The sequence below is a fragment of the Balaenoptera musculus genome, chromosome 2 (assembly GCF_009873245.2).
Source record: "Balaenoptera musculus isolate JJ_BM4_2016_0621 chromosome 2, mBalMus1.pri.v3, whole genome shotgun sequence".
NCBI classification, from domain to species: domain Eukaryota; kingdom Metazoa; phylum Chordata; class Mammalia; order Artiodactyla; family Balaenopteridae; genus Balaenoptera; species Balaenoptera musculus.
In genome coordinates this window covers 52,749,652-52,775,345 of record NC_045786.1, presented here as the reverse complement: position 1 = coordinate 52,775,345, position 25,694 = coordinate 52,749,652, and positions in this window count along the sequence as shown.

Genomic DNA, 25,694 nt, shown 5'->3' with positions numbered 1-25,694 from the left:
TGGGGCAGGCGGGGGCTGGGAGCTGAGCCTCGGGCTTCGGTTGGATCGCAGGGAGAGGACTGGGGTTGGGGGCTTGAACACAACCTGAAGGGGGTTAGTGCGCCACGGCTAGCCAGGAGGGAGTCTGGGAAAATGGCCGAAGAGGCAAGAGACTTCTTCTTCCCTCTTTGTTTCCTGGTGCGCGAGGAGAGGGCATTAAGAGGGCTGGTTAAAGGAGCTCCAGAGACGGGCGCGAGCTGCGGCTATCAGTGCGGACCCCAGAGACGGGCATGAGATGCTAAGGCTGCTGCTGTGGCCACCAGGAAGCCTGTGTGCAAGCACAGGTCACTATCCACACCTCCCCTCCCGGGAGCCTGTGCAGCCCGCCACTGCCAGGGTCCCGTGATCCAGGGACAACTTCCCCCAGAGAACACAGGGTGCACCTCAGGCTGGTGCAACATCACGCTGGCCTCTGCCACCGCAGGCTCGCTCCGCATCCATACCCTTCCCGTCCCCCTGTCCTGAGTGACCCAGAGCCGCCAAATCAGCTGCTCCTTTAACCCCGTCCTGTCTGAGCGAAGAACAGACGCCATCAGGTGACCTACATGCAGAGGCAGGGCCAAATCCAAACCTGCACCCCGAGAGCTGTGCGAACAAAGAAGAGAAAAGGAAATTTCTCCCAGCAGCCTCAGAAGCAGCGGATTAAAGCTCCACAATCAACGTGATGTACCCTGCATCTGTGGAATGCCTGAATACACAACGAATCATCCCAAATTGAGGACGTGGACTTTGGGAGCAAGATATATTATTTTTTCCCCTTTTACTCTTTTTGTGAGTGTGTATGTGTATGGTCTGTGTGAGATTTTGTCGGTATAGCTTTGCTTCACCATTTGTCCTAGGGTTCTGTCTGTCCGTTTTTTTCTTTCTTTTTTTTTTATACTTTTTTTTTACTTAAAAAATTTTTTTGTAATAATTATTTTTTATTTTAATAACTTTATTTTATTTTATCTTACTTTATTTTATTTTAACCTCTTTCTTTCTTTCTTTCTATTGTTTCTCCCTTTTATTCTGAGCCGTGTGGTTGAAAGGCTCTTGGTTCTCCGGCCAGGAGTCAGTGCTGTGCCTGTGAGGTGGGAGAGCCAACTTCAGGACACTGGTCCACAGGAGACCTCCCAACTCCATGTAATATCAAATGGCGAAAATCTCCAAGAAAATCTCTCAACACCAAGACCCAGCTTCACTCAACAACCAGCAAGTTACAGTGCTGGACACCCTATGCCAAACAACTAGCAAGACAGGAACACAGCCCCATCCATTAGCAGAGAGGCTGCCTAAAATCATAATAAGGCCACAGACACCCCAAAACACACCACCAGACGTGGACGTGCCCACCAGAAAGACAAGATCCAGCCTCATCCACCAGAACACAGGCACTAGTCCCCTCCAACAGGAAGCCTACACAACCCACTGAACCAACCTTAGCCACTGGGGACAGATACCAAAAACAACAGGAACTATGAACCTGCAGCCTGCAAAAAGGAGACTCCAAACACAGTAAGATAAGCAAAATGAGAAGACAGAAGACCACACAGCAGATGAAGGAGCAAGGTAAAAACCCACCAGACCTAACAAATGAAGAGGAAATAGGCAGGCTACCTGAAAAATAATTCAGAATAATGATAGTAAAGATGATCCAAAATCTTGGAAATGGAATAGAGAAAATGCAAGAAACATTTAACAAGGACCTAGAAGAACTAAAGAGGAACCAAGCAATGATGAACAACATAATAAAGGAAATTAAAAATACTCTAGAAGGGATCAATAGCAGAATAACTGAGGCAGAAGAACGGATAAGTGACCTGGAAGATAAAATAGTGGAAATAACTACTGCAGAGAAGAATAAAGAAAAAAGAATGAAAAGAACTGAGGACAGTCTCAGAGACCTCTGGGACAACATTAAATGCACCAACATTCGAATTATAGGGGTCCCAGAGGAAGAAGAGAAAAAGAAAGGGACTGAGAAAATATTTGAAGAGATTATAGTTGAAAACTTCCCTAATATGGGAAAGGAAATAGTTAATCAAGTCCTGGAAGCACAGAGAGTCCCATACAGGATAAATCCAAGGAGAAACACGCCAAGACAAGTATTAATCAAACTCTCAAAAATTAAATATAAAGAAAATATATTAAAAGCAGCAGGGGAAAAACAACAAATAACACACAAGGGAATCCTCATAAGGTTAACAGCTGATCTGTCACCAGAAACTCTGCAAGCCAGAAGGGAGTGGTAGAACATATTTGAAGTGATGAAGGAGAAAAACCTACAACCAAGATTACTCTACCCAACAAGGATCTCTTTCAGATTTGATGGAGAAATTAAAACCTTTACAGACAAGCAAAAGCTGAGAGAGTTCAGCACCACAACACCAGCTTTACAACAAATGCTAAAGCAACTTCTCTAGGCAAGAAACACAAGAGAAGGAAAACACCTACAATAATAAACCCAAAACAATTAAGAAAATGGTAATAGGAACATACATATCGATAATTACCTTAAATGTAAATGGATTAAATGCTCCCACCAAAAGACACAGACTGGCTGAATGGATACAAAAACGAGACCCGTATATATGCTGTCTAGAAGAGACCCATTTCAGACCTAGGGACACATACAGACTGAAAGTGAGGGGATGGAAAAAGATATTCCATGCAATTGGAAATCAAAAGAAAGCTGGAGTAGCAATTCTCATATCAGATAAAATAGACTTTAAAATAAAGACTATTACAAGAGACAAAGAAGGACACTACATAATGATCAAGGGATCGATCCAAGAAGAAGATATAACAATTGTAAATATTTATGTACCCTACATAGGAGCACCTCAATACATAAGGCAAGTACTAACAGCCATAAAAGAGGAAATCGACAGTAACACAATCATAGTAGGGGACTTTAACACCCCACTTTCACCAATGGACAGAACATCCAAAATGAGAATAAATAAACACAAGCTTTATATGATACATTAAACAAGATGGACTTAATTGATATTTATAGGACATTCCACCCAAAAACAACAGAATACACTTTTTTCTCAAGTGCTCATGGAACATTCTCCAGGATAGATCATATCTTGGGTCACAAATCAAGCCTTGGTAAATTTAAGAAAATTGAAATCATATCAAGTATCTTTTCCGACCACAACGCTATGAGACTAGATATCAATTACAGGAAAAGATCTGTAAAAAATACAAACATATGGAGGCTACACAATACACTACTTAATAACAAAGTGATCAGTGAAGAAATCAAAGGGGAAATCAAAAAATACCTAGATACAAATGACAATGGAGACCTGACGACACAAAACCTATGGGATGCAGCAAAAGCAGTTCTAAGAGGGAAGTTTATAGCAATACAAGCCTACCTCAAGAAATAGGAAACATCTCGAATAAACAACCTAACCTTGCACCAAAAGCAACTAGAGAAAGAAGAACAAAAAAACCCCAAAGCTAGCAGAAGGAAAGAAATCATAAAGATCAGATCAGAAATAAATGAAAAAGAAATGAAGGAGACAATAGCAAAGATCAATAAAACTAAAAGATGGTTCTTTGAGAAGATAAACAAAATTGATAAACCATTAGCCAGACTCATCAAGAGAAAAAGGGAGAAGACTCAAATCAATAGAATTAGAAATGAAAAAGGGGAAGTAACCACTGACACTGCAGAAATACAAAAGGATCATGAGAGATTACTACAAGCAACTCTATGCCAATAAAATGGACAACCTGGACGAAATGGACAGATTCTTAGAAATGCACAACCTGCCAAGGCTGAACCAGGAAGAAATAGAAAATATGAACAGGCCAATCACAAGCACTGAAATTGAAACTGTGATTTAAAATCTTCCAACAAACAAAAGCCCAGGACCAGATGGCTTCACAGGCGAATTCTATCAAACATTTAGAGAAAAGCTAACACCTATCCTTCTCAAACTCTTTCAAAATATTGCAGAGGGAGGAACACTCCCCAACTCATTCTACCAGGCCACCATCACCCTGATACCAAAACCAGACAAAGATGTCACAAAGAAAGAAAACTACAGGCCAATAGCACTGATGAACATAGATGCAAAAATCCTCAACAAAATACTAGCAAACAGAATCCAACAGCACATTAAAAGGATCATACACCATGATCAAGTGGGGTTTATTCCAGGAATTGCAAGGATTCTTCAATATACGCAAATCACTCAGCGTGATACATCATATTAACAAATTGAAGGAGGAAAAAAATATGATCATCTCAATAGATGCAGAGAAACTTTCGACAAAATTCAACACCCATTTCTGATAAAAGCCCTGCAGAAAGTAGGCATAGAGGGAACTTTCCTCAACATAATAAAAGCCATAGGGACTTCCCTGGTGGCGCAGTGGTTAAGAATCCACCTGCCAATACAGGGGACACGGGTTCGAGCCCTGGTCTGGGAAGATCGCACAGGCAGCGGAGCAACTAAGCCCGTGCGCCACAACTACTGAAGCCCGTGCGCCTAGAGCCTGTGAGCCACAACTACTGAGCCCACGTGCCACAACTACTGAGCCTGCACTCTAGAGCCCACGTGCCACAATTACTGAAGCCCGCGTGCCTAGAAGCCCGTGCTCTGCAACAAGAGAAGCCACTGCAGTGAGAAGCCCACGCACCACAACGAAGAGTATTCCCCGCTCACCGCAACTAGAGAAAGCCCGCATGCAGCAACAAAGACCCAACGCAGCCAAAAATAAATAAATAAATAAATAAATTTAAAAAAATAAATAAATAAAATAAAAGCCATATATGACAAACCCACAGCCAACGTTGTCCTCAATGGTGAAAAACTGAAACCATTTCCACTAAGATCAGGAACAAGACAAGGTTGCCCACTCTCACCACTATTACTCAACATAGCTTTGGAAGTGTTAGCCACAGCAATCAGAGAAGAAAAAGAAATAAAAGGAATCCAAATAGGAAAAGAAGACGGAAAGCTGTCACTGTTTGCAGATGACATGATACTATACATAGAGAATCCTAAAGATGCTACCAGAAAACTACTAGAGCTAATCAATGGACTTGGTAAAGCAGCAGGATACAAAATTAATACACAGAAATCTCTTGCATTCCTATACACTAATGATGAAAAATCTGAAAGTGAAAGTAAGAAAAAACTCCCATTTACCATTTCAACAAAAAGAATAAAATATCTAGGAATAAACCTTCCTAAGGAGACAAAAGACCTGTATGCAGAAAATTATAAGACACTGATGAAAGAAATTAAAGATGATACAAATAGATGGAGAGATATACCATGTTCTTGGATTGGAAGAATCAACATTGTGCAAATGACTGTATTACCCAAAGCAATGTACAGATTCAATGCAATCCCTATCAAACTACCACTGGCATTTTTCTCAGAACTAGAACAAAAAAGTTCACAATTTGTATGGAAACACAAAAGACCCCGAATAGCCAAAGCAATCTTGAGAACGAAAAATGGAGCTGAAGGAATCAGGCTCCCTGACTGCAGACTATATTACAAAGCTACAGTAATGAAGACAGTTTGGTACTGGCACAAAAACAGAAATATAGATCAATGGAACAGGATAGAAAGCCCAGAGATAAACCCATGCACATATGGTCGCCTTATTTTTCATAAGGGAGGCAAGCATATACAGTGGAGAAAAGACAGCCTCTTCAATAAGTGGTGCTGGGAAAATTTGACAGATACATGTAAAAGTATGAAATTAGAACACTCCCTGACACCATACACAAAAATAAACTCAGAATGGATTAAAGACCTAAGTGTAAGGCCAGACACTATCAAACTCTTGAGGGAAAACATAGGCAGAACACTCTATGACATAAATCACAGCCAGATCCTTTTTGACCCAGCTCCTAGAGAAATGGAAATAAAAACAAAAAGAAAAATATGGGACCTAATGAAACTTAAAAGCTTTTGCACAGCAAAGGAAACCATAAACAAGACCAAAAGACAACCCTCAGAATGGGAGAAAATATTTGCAAATGAAGCAACTGACAAAGGATTAGTCTCCAAGATTTACAAGCAGCTCATGCAGCTCAATATCAAAAAAACAAACAACCCAATCCAAAAAAGGGCAGAAGACCTAAATAGACATTTCTCCAAAGAAGATATACAGATTGCCAACAAACATATGAAAGAATGCTCAACATCATTAATCATTAGAGAAATGCAAATCAAAACTACAATGAGATATCATCTCACACCGGCCAGAATGACCATCATCAAAAAATCTAGAAACAATAAATGCTGAAGAGGGTGTGGAGAAAAGGGAACACTCTTGCACTGTTGGTGGGAATGTAAATTGATACAGCCACTATGGAGAACAGTATGGAGGTTCCTTAAAAAACTACAAATAGAACTACCATATGACCCAGCAATCCCACTACTGGGCATATACCCTGAGAAAACCAGAATTCTAAAAGAGTCATGTACCAAAATGTTCATTGCAGCTCTATTTACAATTGCCAGGACATGGAAGCAACCTAAGTGTCCATCATCGGATGAATGGATAAAGAAGATGTGGTACATATATACAATGGAATATTACTCAGCCATAAAAGGAAATGAAATTTAGTTATTTGTAGTGAAGTGGATGGACCTAGAGTTTGTCATACAGAGTGAAGTAAGTCAGAAAGAGAAAAAGAAATACCGTATGCTAACACATATATAGGGAATCTAAGAAAAAAAAAGGTCATGAAGAACCTAGTGGCAAGACGGGAATAAAGACACAGACCTACTAGAGAATGGACTTGAGCATATGCAGAAGGGGAAGGGTAAGCTGTGACAAAGTGAGAGAGTGGCATGGACATATATACACTACCAAACCTAAAATAGATAGCTAGTGGGAAGCAGCCGCATAGCAGAGGGAGATCAGCTCGGTGCTTTGTGACCACCTAGAGGGGTGGGATAGGGAGGGTGGGAGGGAGGGAGACGCGAGAGGGAAGAGATATGGGAACATATGTATATGTATAACTGATTCACTTTGTTATAAAGCAGAAACTAACACACCATTGTAAAGCAATTATACTCCAATAAAGATGTTAAAAAAAATGATCCTACAGATTACTTACACTTACTCTAAGGTGTTTTGTTAATTGTATGTCTAATGTAAAGGATAATATAATATTATTCTCTTTGTATTTTTACAGGCTTCTTGATGATTTAAAGGGCTTCCATTAGAACACATATTCAGTAGGTAGCTAACCATGTTTGTAAACTGTTAACTTCTAATATTTGTTACAGTTTACTCTTGGTTTTTCTATGTACATAATGATAGTCTTGAAAATAATGATGCATGTGTTCTTTCTTTCCTTTTTTGCCTTATTTCTTTGGCAAATGCCACCAAAATAATATTAAAAGAGAGTGGAGATATCTTTAAAGGGACTACATAAAAATGATAATTTCATATGGTTAAATTTTAAATATTAAAATTTTTTATTAAATATGAGTAGGATAAATAATCCATTTAAAAGACAGCAATTGTCAGTTACTAGACTTTTTTACAGTATTGAACATTTTTACTCACAAAAAAAGATAATGTCAAATACGATTCACCTCAATAGAAAGGTTAAAGTAAAGAATGAAGAAGGATATATCTGTAATGATAACCCAAAAGGAAATTGATGTAGCTATATTTTAATCTAACAAAATACACTAGACTTTAATAGACTTTAAGGCAATATCATTACTTGGGATCAAATGGATATTTTCAAAATTATAGCAGAGATTAAAGAAATAGAAAACAAACATACAACAAAGATAATTAACAAGGCCAAAAGTTGTTCTTTGAAAAGACAAATAAAATATGATAACATCCCTGGCGAGATTCCAATAGGAATAAAAAGACACCACACATAACCAATATTAGAAATAAAACATGAAACATTACTACAGATATTGCAGAAATTTTAAAAATAATAAGAGGATACTATGAAAAACTTTGTTTTAATTCTCTAAAATGTAGATGAAATTACTGCTTTCTTGAAAAAATTAATCTTACCAAAACTGACCCTAAAAGAAATAGAGAACTTCTGGCAGCAGGAATATGGTTACATCATATTCTTTTTGTTTATTTGTTTGTGCTCTTGATATCCACAAAAACATTTATGAAAACCAAACAAAGGAGGTAGGATTGTAAAGATGAGGGGTGGAAGAGTGGAAATTCTGCAACATTTTCAACTGAAAAGTGACAAGGAATCGCTATGAATCCCAGAACAGAGGAAGGCTTGGCCAAAGACGAAAGAGACACAGGCCCCATGTGGGGCCAGTGGCTGCTGAATAATGGCGAAGAAAAAAGTATAGAATAACCCCAGAAGTCATGGAATGCAAAATCACGAAAACTTACCACCTCCACCCCCACCATAAGGAAGGTTCAAACTGAGCAATAATCTAATGACTGAATCTGAGAAAAAAAGGAATGTTACACAGAAAAGTTCTCACAGGCTTCTAGTCACAATTAAGTATGATTTATGGGGAAACATTAAACAGGAAGCAGTACAGAAGCAACCCAAATCACTTAGGATCCCAGAAAGATCAAACAAAAGGTTTCCTTTGCAAAGAACAAAGATCTACCCTAAAGAAAAACTAATGATAAGAAAACTTAAATTGAGCATGTGGGATCACAGGACAAAGAAGGTTCAGAGATTGGAAGCATGTGAGGAGATGAAGGCAGACCCTAAAGAGTACTGTAAAAGGAACCAGTAGTGATGTAGAGCTCTGACCCATACAGAGACCAAGACTAGAAGCCTTCTCCAATCAGACTTAATCCTGAGGAACAGAAGATTAAGAGAGAAGAGAAGTAAGAGAAGTGGATACACAAAGAGTATTTTTGATACTTTTAAGATAAAGACACTTTTATTTTCAAGAGGGTACCCTTGAGCTGTGAAGTTGAGGCAGCTACCCTGGGCCATTTGCTGCAACCACGCAGGGTTCTCCTAATAAAACAAAAAGACTTGAGGAAATGTTTATATTAAGTGAATAGTATTCCAACAAATAATGAAAACAACCAGGAAAAAAGCAACAAAAAGAAATATAAAGATGAAAACTGTGGCACTAGGTGTCACCTCCCCCATATTTGACGCTTGCCTGCCCCACTTTCAGCATCTTCACGTCATTGCTAAGAGCATTTTATGGCTGCTAGAGCCCTGCTGTTCTACTTCCAGAGCTGGTGGAAGTGCCACAGAATGAAGGCCCTCTACTAGTAAGGGGAGCTGATAAATGTTTAGCTCAAACACCGTGTGGTAGGATCATTCTGGAGAGTATCTTTGTCTTAGCTTTCAGAGTTCCCCAGAGGGACTGTGCTCCAGTTACCCAGAAAGGAAACTTTCTTGATAACGCACTCTTAGTTGTCTATCCTCACTTCCTCACCTCACTGTTTCCATCATCACTATTTGTGTTTCCTCCACCTTCCAAATAAACTACTTTACCTGAATTTTCTTCTTAGGGTTTGCTTCTAGAAAAACCGAAACTAAAGAGAAAAATTCTAACCTAATATTTCAAAAGCATTTTAAATGAAAAAACCCCTAAGAGTCATGAATACCATAAAGAGGAATAGAAAATAGAAAGGAGAAGAGTGAAATTTTCAAACAAATATAGAAAAGATAAAAAAGGCATGAGAGAAAGGAATACAGGTAGACTTGTAAGAGGGCTCAACATATTTAACACTGAAATTCTCCAGCAAGAATGCTAAAGCAATGAAACTGACACATATTTAAAACTAAAATTCAAAGAAGCTTTTAAAATATTTAAGTTTATATAATGAAAGCACCCTACATAAGTGAAAGAAGTCAGTCTCAAAAGGTTATACATTGTATGATTCCAACTGTATGACATTCTGGAAAAGGCAAAACTATGCACACAGTGAAAAGAGTAGTAGTTGCCAGAGGCCCAGGGAGAGGAAGGGATGAATAGGCAGAGCACAGGAGATTTTTAGGGCATTGGAACTATTATGTTACTGAAATGTTGCATATGTGACATTATACATTTATCATAACTCAGAGAGTGAACCCTGATGTAAACTATGGACTTTAGTTAATAATGCATCAATATTGGTTCATCAATGATAACAAATGTACCATACTAATGCAATAAGTTAATAATATAGGAAGCTGTGTTGAGAGAGAGAAGTAGTATATGAGGATGCTCTGTACTTTCTGCACAATTGTTGTGTAAACCTAAAACTGCTATAAAAAATAAAGTCTATGATTTTAAAGTAATGTTAAAACTGTTATCTTGATTTCAGGAAAGATATGCAATCTAATGGAAAAGTATTAAATGAGAAAAATCACATAAGGCAGTGTTTCTACAGGGGATGTTTTGGTCACTTGGCCTGTGAAATGCTCAGGCCAGGTGGTCAAAGGTGATTTCAGTGCTAAGTTACTTTGGGAATCCTTGCACATTTTATTTCTTTTAGATATTTATAACACTCATTAGCATATTTAAAGCTCTGAAAAGTCTCAAAATAATGCATCTCTTTAAACCAGGATTTTGGACTTAGTAGAACCCCGAATCCATTGATTTTGCTTTGGATATTGTTGTTGTCATCCTAAATAATACTCTTACCAATATGTCAGGCAAGAGGGTGACACAGTGACCTAATTGCATCATAATACCTTTCACTTTATCACATTTACATATTTCCAAACAACTCACTGTGTGTTTTTTCATGTTTCCAAAATAGGTGTTTTTCTTCCCCTAGAAGAAGATGTGGCCCAGAGAGCTCAGGTAACATTGCAAGTTCACTAAGTGCAGATTTCCTCTTGGAATCTGCTTTGCATCACTTTCCGTTGAGCTCACACCCATGGGAGCATTGCTCAGCTGAGTCCATCAAAGTTCAGTTTGTCTTGTATACTGGAAATATGTTGGATGGAAGGGCCCTACAGAGGGGAGGTACCATCTCTTAGGGTCCATGAGTGCTGAAGCATATTAAACAAATGCAGAGAATCATAGAAATAAAATAGTTCAATGTTATCTTTTCATAAATGGGAAAATTGAAGCCTGGCAACCTTAAATGATCTGTCAATTTGCAGAGTGAAGAGGCTGGTCTGAGTCTGGAGTGCATGACTGGCTCTTCAAGCCCCATCTCCACTTTAACCCACTGTTTCTCTTTCCCATCTCTGGCCTTTGTAGTCTCCCTTGTTAGTCTTATTTTTGCCTCTTCTTCTGATTGTTGGAAGGCCCAGGACTCAATCACTGGACTTCTCGTTTCTATCTACATATGTTCCCTACACAATCCCATGGTTTCTAGCGGCTTCAGCTTTCCCTTCCCTATTCCCTCCCAGCCTTTCCCACTGCTCTCCATGCCCTGAAGGGCTAACCTCCATGGGCTGCACTGCCTGGGCTTCCTTGCCTCTGACTTCTGGTTGGGTCCAGTCAATGAGAAGCACCTGTAGGAGGTCAGCGAGAAGGTGGAGAGAAATGTTGGGAGTATTAACTCCTTGGCTCCCAAACTGCCAGAATGTGGCCTTTACCTAAGGCAACTGCTCCTTTTGGACAATGCTGCTTCCGTGGCTTCAGCTGCTCCTGGATTCTTACAACAGTTTCCCACTATTTTTATTCCCTGAATGCTGATAGAGATCCCTGTTGGTGTCCTGTACAAAACTCTCTTCAATTACCTTTGTCCTACCTTTTTTTTTTTGCCAGAAATTCTAAACCTATAGACAATATTTATTAGGTTGAAGAACCTCAAATGTGCATCTCCACCTCAGATATTACTCAAGAACTCAACATTCATATCTAATAGGCATTTCAAATTTAAAATACCTATTACCCAGCTCCTGATACTTTTTTCTCCAATTTGATCTTTCCACAGACACATATTTTAGGTGGTGGGCCATCCTTTCAATTATTCAGAACTTAGCTCCACTGTCACTCTCACACCCACGTCTAAACTGCAGCATAGTCTGTGGCTCTACCTTTGACCATTTTCAACACCTCCACTGCCACCATTTTGGCCCACACTGTCATCATCGCTTGTTTGGATTGTTGCAACAGACCCCAGGCTTCTCTTGTTCCATGCATTCTCTTCTCAGCACAGGTCCTACTGAAAGGGAGTCATATGTCGCTACTCTGCCCAAAACCTTCCAGTGGCTTCACCTGTCACTCAGAACCAATAACCAAATGTCTCTGTTACCTCCAGGGTCATGCGACTAGCCCTAAAATTCTGTGCCCTCATTGCCTCAAGCCTCCATCACCCACTCCTCCAGCCACACTTGGCTCCTCCCTGACCCTTGAATATACTCAGTGCACCACTGCCCTTTGCCTCAGTGATCTTCCCCAGATTTCTGCAGGATTCACTCCCTCACTTTCTTCAAGTCCTGACTCCAGGGTCATTTTCCCTGGACATCTTCTTTTTTTTACATCTTCATTGGAGTATAATTGCTTTACAATGTTGTGTTAGTTTCTGCTGTACAACAAAGTGAATCAGCTATATGTATACATATATCCCCATATCCCCTCCCTCTTGAGCCTCCCTCCTACTCTCCCTATCCCACCCCTCTAGGTCGTCACAAAGCATCTAGCTGATCTCCCTGTGCTATGCAGCAGCTTCCCATTAGCCAACCATTTTACATTTGGTGGTGTATATATGTCAATGCTACTCTCTCACTTCATCCCAGAATCCCCTTCCACCCCTGTGTCCTCAAGTCTGTTCTCTACATCTGTGTCTTTATTCCTGTCCTGCCACTAGGTTCATTGGTACCATTTTTTTAGATTCCATATATATGTCTTAGCATACGGTATTTGTTTTTGTCTTTCTGACTTACTTCACTCTGTGTGACAAACTCTATGTCCAGCCACCTCATTACAAATAACTCAATTTCATTCTTTTTTATGGCTGAGTAATATTCCATTGTATATATGTGCCACATCTTCTTTATCCATTCATCTGTTGATGGACACTTAGGTTGCTTCCATGTCCTGGTTATTGTAAATAGTGCTGTAATGAACATTGTGGTACATGTATCTTTTTGAATTATGGTTTTCTCAGGGTATATGCCCAGTAGTTTCCCTGAACATCTTATCTGAAATTTCAAACTGCTCCACCATCAATACTTCCTCTCTACCTGCTTTGTCTTATTTTTCTCCTTCACCTTATCACTAGCTAATATACTATATAAACAACTTGGTTTTCTTTTTCTTTTTAAAAAATGTCTTCCCACTAGAATGCAAGCTCCATGAAGCAGCATAGTTTTCTATTTTACAAATGAAAAAGCTGAGATGTAGGGAAGTAAAAGGATTTGAACAGTATTCCAGGGCTAGTGAGTGAAGTCTCCTGGGTCCAAATGATGAACTTGCTTGAATTTCCTCCAAAAGAGATTCTTTAGGTAAGAGGTGGAAAACTGAATAGAACTTGTAGACCTGGAAACATGGGAAATAAGAGGCAGTTTTTAGGGGTGTTACAAAAATGCTACTTCATAACAGTAATTTATATACTTTTGGGGTGAAAGGAGGGCTGTTTGTTTTAATTACATGCCTGAACCTCCCCCTCTTTGTATTAAAGTGTATCCTTCTTCCATAGGCCTGTGACCCAGATGAACATGGAGTGAGAAGTAAGCAAAAAAGTGGAGAATGGATAGTTACAGAGCACTTGAGCTCTGCAGGCACACCATCTTCACATGCATTATCTAATTTCCTCTTCACTTCCTTCCTATGGGAAATTACTGTTTAGGGATGAAGGATCAAAGGGCCTAAATCGCTTGTCCAGGGTCACCTGATTAGGAAGCTGTAATGTCAGTGCTTGAACCCCAAATTTGTCAGTCCCAATACTTGTACTCCTAACTACAGGTATTGGGGCTGACTCCTAACTACTCCTACCTAAAAACTTTAGGTTTCTGTAGAACAGTGCAGGGAATCCCAGTTTCCAGAGTCATTTTATTACAGTCACATTGCAATAACTCCATATTGACTGAGTGTGTACTGGAAAGTTTCTTTGCTTACTTTAGAAAATCCATTATGTTTCATTTTAACCGTGGGGCTCTTTGATGTTCATTTCTTCTGAGCACTTGAGAAGTATTTTAATTTATACTGGCACTTGAATTAGTATGGTATTATTTCAAAAGATGATGATAATTCAAAATTTTGAAGCATGGAAATCATCTGGTCAAAACAAAACCAGAAACTAACACAGGTAACATTGCAGTAGGTAGTATCTTTCCCTTGAGAAAGTTGCAAGAGATAACAAGTGTTGGTAAGGATGTGGAGAAAGGGGAACACTTTTGCACTATTGGTGGGAATGTAAATTGGTGCAGCCACAGTGGAAAACAGCATGGAAGTTACTAAAAAAATTAAAAGCAGAACTACCATATCATCCAACAATATCACTTCTGTGTGTATAACCAAAGGAAATGAAAACAGGACCTTGAAGAAATATGTACACTCCCATATTCATTACAGCATTATTCACAATAGCCAAGATATGGAAACAACTGAAGTGCCCTTCAAGGAATGAATGAATAAAGAATATATATGGGTATTCAGCCATGAGAAAGGAAGATATACTGCCCTTTGCAACAACATGGATAGACCTCGAGGGCGTTATGCTAAGTGAGATAAGTCAGAGAAGGACAAATACTATATGATCTCACTTATATGTGGAATCTAAAAAAACCAGACTCATAGAAATAGAGAGTAGAGTGGTGATTACAAGAGGCTGCGGGTAGGGGAAATGGAGAGAAGTTGGTCAAAGAATACAAACTTCCAGTTATAAAATGAATAACCTCTGGGGATCTAATGTATAGCATGGTGATTACAGTTAATAATGCTATATTCCTATATATTTGAAAGAAGTTGCTAGGTGAGTAGATCTTAAATGTTCCCACCACGAAGAGGAAATGGTAATTATGTGACATGATACAGGTGCTAGCTAATTCTGAGGTGGTGATCATTTTCCTATATATAAGTGTATCAAATCAACATGTTACACACAAACTCACACAATTATATATGTCGATTACATATCAATAAAGCTAGAAAATAGAAGGAATATGTATCAGGTATTTCTTTGATCAATAAAATAATTTTATTGTGTTTAAAAAACATCACAAACAGTTCTTAGGTAAATCCAGTATCTTGTTCGTATAGCTGAACAACTCCTGTATCTTATCCATCAGCATGCTTTCTTACAGAAATAGGTACCATTCCAAAATTTCTGATATTCTTTATTTTTAACTTTCATGGTTTGATAAATCAATGCAGCTGAATTTGATACACATTCACTATCCTTTCTTTAGAAAGTTAATTCATTTTTCTGGGCTTGAAACACCAAGCAAGCAACACCTGACTTCATTCAAACCCTGCAGATATATTTTCACCCAAGAAATTGTGGATGTCAACGAGACATCTTCTCTCCTAATAACAACATTGTTGGGAAAGTGAGTGCAGGCAGACCTCATCCTGTAATGGAGGCCCCATCACAACAGATAGTGCAAACAGTAGCCATTTTCTTTCCTTTTCCCTACCATTCATCAACCCAGAGCTGCTTGTTTTTCTTCCCAAGGAAGCTGAGCTTCACATTGATGTGACTGGAGCTCCTCTGCAAGTTTCCTCTGGGATTCTTCATAAAAGCTGGGTTTTCCTTCAGAGCAATGTTGACATTTTGTGAGATACCAACTGTCTGGTTGCTGAGAATGGTCGTCATTCTTGCAGCAGCTGCTGCTGCAAAGAGAGGACCATGGTTTTTACTTCCACACCTTCCTTAGTTACTTTTTCTGAGCCCCACCCATGGTATGTGCTTCAGGCATGTTGAACTTTTACATTGGACATGTTGTCTGTGTTCTTTTTAGACCTTTTACTCATTTACGTGTTTACTCATCTACAATAAACTATTTCTGGTGTGTGTGTGTGTGTGTGTGTGTGTGCGTGCGTATGTTTAAGCAAACATGGATATCTCCTTTTCTTGTTGCCAAAATATCTGGTTATCTGTAGTTGGATTTGCATTCCTGTTTTTTAGTATAGGCTGAGATGGCTATCAAGAGGCACAATGTGTGTGTGGGGGGGCAGCAAACAGATTGTGAAGAAAGAAACTTGGTTTCTTTCTTTCTTTTAAATTATTGAAACTTGTTTAACCATCTAGGATATGCTCTATGTTTTCTTTCCTGCAAGAAAACCACTCTCTACTTGCCTTTTGAGAGGCAAAACATGCTTATATCCTGACTTGTTTAAGTTTCCAGGACTCTTTCTATGTGCAGCCAACAAATTGAAATCAGTATGTAAACACATATACCTTTAAAAATAGCATCACAGTATAAGCATTGTTGTAAAACTTGCTTATTTTCATTTGGCAATATATGTATTGAAAACTAATGGAATTATTTATCAATAAAACAGTATCATATCTGCTTAAAAGTAATTCTGGGTGGGAGGAGGAGGGAATTAAGTGAGTGAGGGCAGAGATGTAACAAGAATGGCCATGAGCTGACAGCAGTTGAAGCTGGGCAATGTGTAAAAGACTTCCCACATTTTGTACTTTTAGCAAGATCACCATGTACATCCTCATGTGAGTATATGAGGATATATACATATGTGGATATATATGTGTATATGTATAATTATTTATTTTTTATATTTTTAAAATATTTTATTGTGAAATATAAACATATACAGAAAATGTACAAAACAGAAATATTTAATTCAACAATTTATCATAAAGAACACATCTGTCAAGACATAGTGGTAACTTATTTTCTTGCTTTCTTGTTCAACTATGGCTTCAGCAATCAATATTGATCTTTGGTAAGAAACAAGTTTTGATTTAATTTTTCTATTTTATTCATTTTCTACTTCATTTATTTCTGCTCTTATATTTATTGCTGTCTTTTTGCTTCCTTCGCACTTACTGTGTTTTGTTTTGCTTTATTCTGTTTTAGCTAGCTCCTTAAGGTAAAACCTTGGGACATAAATTTAGACTCTCTTTCTTATCTAATAGAAGCATTTAAAGTTATACATTTTCCTCGAAGCACTGCTTTAACTTTACCCCACAATTTTTGATATATTGTATTTTCATTATCATTCAGTTTAAAATATTTTCTAATTTTCCTTGTGGTTTCTTTTTTGACCTGTGAATTATACAGAAGTATGTTGTTAATTTCCAAATGCTTGGGAGATTTTTCAGAAAGCTTTTAGTCATTAATTTATAATTTAATTTAATGATGTGATCAATATGATTCAATACTTTTAAATTATTGAGACTTATTTAATGATATAGGATATGCTCTATTTTTGTGCAACTTCTTCTTTAATTTTATCCATTATGACATTTTATGTCTTTTTCTTGGAGTGTTTATTCTATTAAAATTCCATCAATTATTTATGTAATGGATTTAGACCTGTCATTTTACTTTTTGTCCCCTCTTTTGCTTGTTGTTGTTGTTGTTTTGCTTCTTTGTCCTCCCTTTTCTGCCCTCTTTTGGATTAAATATATTTTAATTCCACTTTTGTATATCTGTTGGTTTTTCAGCATAACTTCTCTGCATTTTTAATGACCCATGGAATATTAAAATATTCTTAATTTCTCACCGTCCTCATAAGTTTAATATTGTATGATTTCACATAAGATGAAGAATCCCTGTAACTGCATATGCCCATTTGTCAACCCCCATTGTTTATGCTACAGTCATTGTACATACTACATTTATAGATATCACATAACTCACAAAAAATAATATAATGTTGCTTTTAAGTGGTGATATGCACTTCAAAAAATTAAGAAATAAACAATAGTCTTTTGTATTTGTTCATATATTTATCATTTCTGATATGTTTTCTTTCTTCCTGAAGATCTGAGTTCTAAGTTAGAATCATTTCTCTTACTGAAGAATTTCCTTTAACATTTCTTGTAGTGCAGAATTTATTGATGCAATTATCTCTATTTTTTTAAATCTGAAAATAACTTCACTTCATTTATGAAATATACTTTTGTTGAATATAAGAATCTGGGTTCACAGGAGTTTTTTTTTCCTTTCAATTCTTTAAAGATTGTTTTTCTTCTTCCAACTCTTGAAAGAAGTCCCACTATCTTCTGGCTTCTGTTATTCCTATTGTGAAGTCACTGTTAATTTGGATCATTGTTCTCCTATAGGCTTTATGTCATTTCTCTCTGGCGGCTTTTTAAATTTTCTTTTCATGTTTGGCTTTCAATAGTTTGACTATAATGTGCCTAGGTTTGATGTTTTTTGTAATCTTACTGTTTGAGATTTTTCTGAGATTCTTGAATATGTAAATTTATGTTTTCTACTAAATTTGGAAATTTTTGGCCATGCAAAATTTTTTCAAACTTATTCTTCCCTCTACTGTGGAACTTCATTTACATATATACTAAATGTTTTGTTATTGTGTCCCAGGTTCCAAGGGCTTGTTTATTTTATTTTATTTTTCTGTATATTCTTCAGATTGAATAATTTCTACTGACCTGCCTTCCTTCTCCATCTTTCATCTACATTCTTCTGTTCAGTAAATTTTAATTTAAAAAATTTTGATACTATATTTTTCAGTTATACAATTTCATTTGATTCTTTTATCAGATTTTCTATTTCTCTGGTATTTTCCTAAATTTTCACTCATTGTATGATTTCCTTCATGCCCTTGAACTTAGTTATTACAGCTGCTTTAAAATCCTTGTTTGATAATTTCAACATCTGAATCATTTTGTCATTTGTCACCATTAATTGTTTCTTTTGATTTGAGAATTGGGCACATTTTTCTGTTTCTTTGATTGTTATGGATTATAACCTGGACTTTGTGAATGATATCATGTTAGAGACACTGAATTCTTTTATATTTCTCCAAAGAATGTTTTTTGCTTGTTTGTTTGTTTGAGTCTGAAATTAACCTTATGAGATGCAAACTACAAAACTCTATTTTCCCTTAGTGAGAATTTAAATTACAGTCAAGTCCTTTCATTCTTAGTGGGGCTACTTGGAATCTGCCCATACATGTTTGGTTCCAGGATCAGCAAGAAATATGGGCAAGGATTATAAACAGAATTTGGGATTTTTTTCTCTTTGATTCTCTCATTTCTGGGCTGTCATTTCTCAATTACCAGTGGATGTGGTTATCTTGAAGTCTCTCTTTAGTTCTTCAAGCCAGTAATATGCTCATATAGTTTTCTATCTGAGTTTTAGCTGCTCTACATAGTATAGACTGAGCCTGTCTTCAGACTAAAAGTTAAAAAAAATTGGTTTTTAAAGGGTGAAGGAATTCATCAAGTGCTATTCTCTTATTTTAAGTATTGATGATGACTCCCTAGTATCTACCTTCTTTTGGTTTTCTTGTGCCTTTGTAAATTTTAGATTTTTTCAAGAGTTTATAGTTTTTTTCTGTGGGACACTTGGAATGATGGGAGCCACTTGGCTATTATAAGAATTGGAATTGTCCAAAAATAGTTCATTGCCAGCCACTCTCCTGACATCCATCCTATCCTTCCCCAGTCATTACCTTTATCTTTTCCACCCCAGTGTAACATATACCCTGACTTCTGTGGTAATAATTTTCTGGATTTTGCATCTCTAAATACTACAGTTTTGCTTATTTTTAATTTTTATTTAATTGATATCTTACAATATATATCATTTGGTGTCTGCTTACTTTCATTCAAAATTATTTTAACATTTTTCCTCAGGGTTTCTGCTCCAGCAGCTTGGGATCAGACCCTGCCCCTGATAGAGTGCTGATGGCCACTGAGCAGAGGGGAATTATTGCTTTAAACCTGGCTGCAGCTCTAACCCCTCCATTTCCAGCCCCACCCCCCACCAAGATGATAGCTGTCAGCACACCCTGAGGAAAGACATGACTTGCATCCCTGTTATATCCAGCTCTTCCACCAAAAGGCACTGGGCACACGCAGTATGTATAGGGACACTCCAACATAAGAACAACCTCTTCAAGATAGCAATAAGTAACAGTTTCACCTAAATTCATAGAGGCACAGAAAGTTAAGCAAAATAAATAGACAGAGGAACTACTTACTCTCCATTGAAAGAGTAAGAGAAAACCCCTGAAAAAAACAAATAATAAAATATAAATAAATAAAATAGAGACCAAAAATTAAAATAAAAATATCAATAAAACCAAGAGCTATTTTTATTTTTTTTTGAAAAAATAAGTAAAATTGATAAACTTTAGCCAGGCTCACCAAGAAGAAAAGAGAGAGATCTTAAATGAACAAAATATGAAATGAAAGAGGAGAAATAACAATCGATACCTCAGAGTTACAAAAAATCCTAAGAGAATACTATAAACAGTTATATCCAACAAATTGGACAACCTAGAATAAAAATAGATAAATTTCTAGAAACATACAACCTGCCATGACTGAATCAAGGAGAAACTGATAATTTGAACAGACCAATCACTAGAAGTGAAATTGAACTCATTAGAAACAAACCAAAAAACAAAAAAAACTCCCAGCAAACAAAAGTCCAGGACCAGACTTCTTCACAGGGGAATTCTACCAAACATACAAAGAAGAGCAACATGCAACAACATGGATGGACCTAGAGAGTATTATGCTAGTGAAATAAGTCAGACAGAGAAAGACAAACGCTGTATCATATCACTTATATGCGGAATCTAAAATAATCATACAGACAAATGTATATAGAGAAACAGAGAGTCACAGATATAGAAAACAAACTAGTGGTTACCAGTGTGGAAGGGGAAGGCGGAGGTTCCAGACAATGGCATGGGATTAAGAGATACAAACTACTATGTATAAAATAAACAATAAGGATATATGTACAGCTCAGGGAATTAAGTCATTATTTTGTAATAACTTTTAATGGAGTATAATCTGTAAATATACTGAATCACTAAGTTGTACACCTAAAACTAATGTAATATTATATATCAACTATACTTCAATTAAAAAATAACATATTGGAAATTTTTTTTAAAGTTTTTACATTTTCCCACGTTGTTGCATATAGCTGTGGTTTGTTCATTTTCACTGTTATATCAGTCCACTTTACCACAAATTTATGTATGCATTTCAAGTGAATTAACTTTTTTTCAGTTTTTAGCTATTTCAAATAACATTGTTATGAAGATCATTATATATTACCTTGTACACATGCATATTTATTTCAACTAGATATTTTGAAATTAAGTTGAATGAAGTTGTTTATTTTTTATTGTTGAGTTTTAAGTATTCACCATATATTCTGAATATTAACTCCCTATGGATATATGATTTGCAAATATTTTCTCCCATTCTGTAAGTTGCCTGTTGATATTGTCTTGATGTACAAATTTTGTTGATTATTCATGAAGCTAAATTTGCCTGTTTTTTTGTGTGTGGGCTATGTCTTTGGTTTCATATTCAAGAAATTATTGAAAAGTCCAATACTGTGAAGATTTTACCATATTTTTTAAAAATGTTATAGATTTGGATCTTACATTTAGGTCATGGATCCATTTTGAGTAAATTTCTGTATATCATGTTAAGTAAGGATCCAACTTCATTCTTTTGCATATAGATATCCAACTTTCCAGCACTGTTTGTTGAAAGGGCTGTCCTTGTGTAAGGAAGATAAGCATTTCCTTACTTATCTTCTATCTAGTTGTTCTATTCATTACTGAAAGTGGGGTACTAAAATCTCCATTTTTGTAGAACTATCTATTTCTCCTTTTAATGCTGTCAATGTTTCTTCATATACTTTGAGTGTCTATTATTAGATTCAAAAGTTTTTATAATTGTTATACCTTCTGATTCTATTTCACCTTTTATTATTATATAATATCCTTCTTTGGCTTTTGTAACTTTTTTTAATTTAAAGTCTATAATCTCTAATATTAGCATAGCCACTCCTATTCACTTTTGGTTACTATTTGTGTGGAATATCTTTTCCATCTTTTTACTTTCAACGTATTTGTATCTTTGTATCTAAAATGAGTCTCTTATAGACAGCATATAGTTAGATTATATTTTCTATTCATTCTGCCAATCTTTGTCTTTGAGTGAGAGTTTAATACATTTACATTTAAAGTAATGCCTTTTAAGGAGGGACTTATTTCTCTCATTTTGCTATTTGTTTTGCATACACCTTATAGCTTTTTATTCATCATTTCCTGCATTACTCTTCTCTTTTGTGTTCAACTGATTTTTTAAGTGAAGCATTTAAAATCCTTTCTGGACTTCCCAGGTGGTGCAGTTGTTAAGAATCCACCTGCCAATGCAGCAGACACAGGTTCAATCCCTGCTCTGGGAAGATTCTACATGCCACAGGGCAACTAAGCCCATGCACCACAGCTACTGAGCCTGCGTCCTGCAACTCTTGAAGCCCACGCACCGCAACGAAGAGTAGCCCCCACTCACCGCAGCTAGAGAAATCCTGCACACAGCAACAAAGACCAAAAAAACAAAAAATAAAATCCTTTCTCTTTCCTTTTTTGTATATTCTTCAGCCCTTTTCTTTGTAGTTACCATGGGCATCACATTTAATATAACTTTATAACATTCTAATTTGAATTTATAACAGCTTAACTTCAATAACATACCAAAACTGTGTTCATTTAACAGATCTATTCCCACACCTTTCAGATAATGTCATAAAATAACATTTTTATAAATCATGTTTTCAAAAGCATCAATGAATTAATTTTTAATACATTACTCTATTAAATTATGTAGAAAACAAAAAGTGGAGTTACACTAATCGTTACAATATTACTACCTTTTATAATGATCCATATAGGTACCTTTAACAGATACCTTTTGTTTTTCAGATTCTTTTCCATTATAGTTTACTACAAGATATTGAATATAGTTCCCTGTGCTATACAGTAGGTCCTTGTTATTTATCTTTTTTATATATAGTAGTTTGTATTACAGAAAGCTTTATTTCCTTTTTCATATCTTTATTTCCTCATACAGCTTCAAGTAATATTTCATTTCAGCCTGCATATTTATCCAGGTATCTCTTAATTTCTCCCTCACTTTTGAAGGGCAGTTTTTCAGGGTAAGGGATTAATGTTTGACAGGTTTTTTTCTTTTGGCACTTTGAATATATCAGCTCACTGTCATCTGGCCTCCAAAATTTCTCATGAAAACTCTGCTGATAATTTTATTGAAGATCCTTTATATGTGATGATTTGTTTCTCTCTTACTGCTGTCAAAATTCTCTTTATCTTTGGCTTTTGAAAATGTAATTATAAAGTTTGGTGGGGTCTCTTGGAATTAATCCTACTTGAGCTTCTTGGAGACTTATAGTCATGTATTTCACCCGATTTGGGAAGTTTTCAGCCATTATTTCTTCAGATATTCTCTCTGCCCCTTTCTCTGCCTCTGCTCCTTCTGGGACTCCCATGATGCATGTGTTGTTCTGCTTCAATGTTTCTCACAGGTCCCTTAGGCTCTGTTCACTTTTCTTAAATCTTTTTCCTTTCTCTTCCACAGACATGACAATTTCCATTGTTTTATCTTCAAGTTTGCTGATTCTTTCTTCTGCCTGCTCAACTCTGCCTTTTAAATCCTTCTAATAATTTTTTCATTTCAGTTATTGTACTTTGTAGCTTTGAAATTCATTTTAGTCTCTTTTCAAGTTTTCTATATCTTTATTGATAATTCCTTTTTATTCATTCATGTTTTCTTTAACTTTTTGAGGTCAGAAGTTTTTGTCTTTATCTAGTAAATTCTTTCTCAGTTCTTTTTCAGGTACAATTTCTGTTGTGTTTTTTTTCCCCTTAAGTAGGCCACACTTTCCTGTTTCTTTGTATGGTTTGCAATTTTTTGTTGAAAATTGGACATTTGAATATGACAATGTAGTACTTCTGGAAAATAAATTCTCCCCCTCTTCCAAGGTTTGCTTTTTTTGTTTTCATTTTTGCTTTGTATTGTTTTAGGATATCCCTGTGCCAAGGATCAGCCTGAGGTGTAAACTTAATACCTTCTCAGGTCTTTCTGAGTCTGTGTCTTTCCTTAGGCATGTGCAGTTGCTTTCTAAGTTTTTCAGTGTATGTGGTTACTTTTGAATGTCCTACTCTTCAATGCCTGGCTCACAGAAGGGAAATAAAAGAGAGAAACCAAGGAAGCAAAATGTCACTGACCCTTTCAATCCCCTGGAAGTCACTTCAGCCAGAGGAGGAGGAGCTTGTACAAATGGGGGGCAGTGCAAAAACAATGGCCTCTACCTCTTTGTCTACAGCTCTGTGATCAGATGCAATCAGTGATCAAAGTACATACCCTCAATATTTGGAGGATAAGGTCCTATTTGCCCATCCAGGCTCCTGTAAGCTGTGTGCAAGCTGCTCCAAGGACATATGCACATCTGCTTGCCATGGGACCAAGGGTTGGGGAATGGGTAGCTACTACCGTGCTAACAGCTGAATTGACCAAAATTAACAAATTTACCTTCCAAGCCTTTCCCTAGAAATTTCAAGCCTTCAGTAGACTCCAGGGTTCCAAAGTAATTATATCAGACAGATTCTGTTTAATTGTATCTAGGTGGGGAGACAGATTTCTGGTGCTTTGTACTCTGCCATCTTCTCAGAATCCTCCTCCCCTTCTTGAACATTTTAGAATCAATTCTCAAGTCCCGTACATACACACAACCCCAGTGGGGTTTTGATTGGAATTGTATTGAACTCTAGAGTACTTTGGTTAGAATTACTCTTTTATAATGTTGAATCTTTCCAATTCATGATCATGGCTTATTTCTCCACTTATTTATGTCTTCTGAAATTCATATCAGTAATGTTTTATAGTTTCCACATGAAGTCTTTGTACATCTTTTGCTATGCTGATTGTTGGGTACTTGACATTTTTACTCTATTACAAGGAATTTTTTTCTAGATTGTTTATTGCTGATACATAGAAATGAAAGCTGGTTTTATCTTGTGTTCAACAAATTTTTTAATACACTTATTAGTTCTAATGTATCTCTAGATATTTTGGATTTTCTATATTTCAGCAATATAATCTAATTATGACAGTTTTATTTCTTATTTTCTAGTATTTTAATTATATATTCTTACCTCACTGCACAATGTTAAATAGAAGTGAAAAGAGTGAAAAATCTTTTTTTGTTTTACTCCTCATCTTAAAGAAAATATGTAATCTAAATATAAAGTTTGTCACTAATTTTTTTAAAAAGGATTCCTTTCAGATTAAATTCCCTTTTATGTTTCCTCAGATATTTTTCATATATATTCATATATATATATGAAAAAATCATATATATTTTTTCATTTTCTCTATTATGAAGTGAACTACATTGATTTTTAAATGTTATGACTAGGTTGGATTCTTGGAATAAGTTTATCAATGTCTAATAATAATTGGTATATTTACTCTTTTCCAGGGTGATCTCTATGAGTCACTCTCCTCCTCTGGATTGACCTTGTTCTTTACTATCCTGTTGGTGTCTGATACTTTCAGGCAGATTTTCAAACATCTATTATCTACACAACTTTGCTAGTTCTATTCTGCAAAAGGGTTGCTTAGGGTTATCTAGACTGCCATTTCTAGAAGAGGATGTCTCTCCAGTCACGTTTTACTCTTTCTTAATCCACTGAGGCTTTCAGGTCCTTGAACCTATTTATTCAAATATATTAATAAATCATAGAAGATTCTTGGGTGAGGTAATTTTTCAACTGAAAAATCAGAGTGAAAGACAAAATCTTGACCTTTACTAAAGTTCTGAGAGGCAA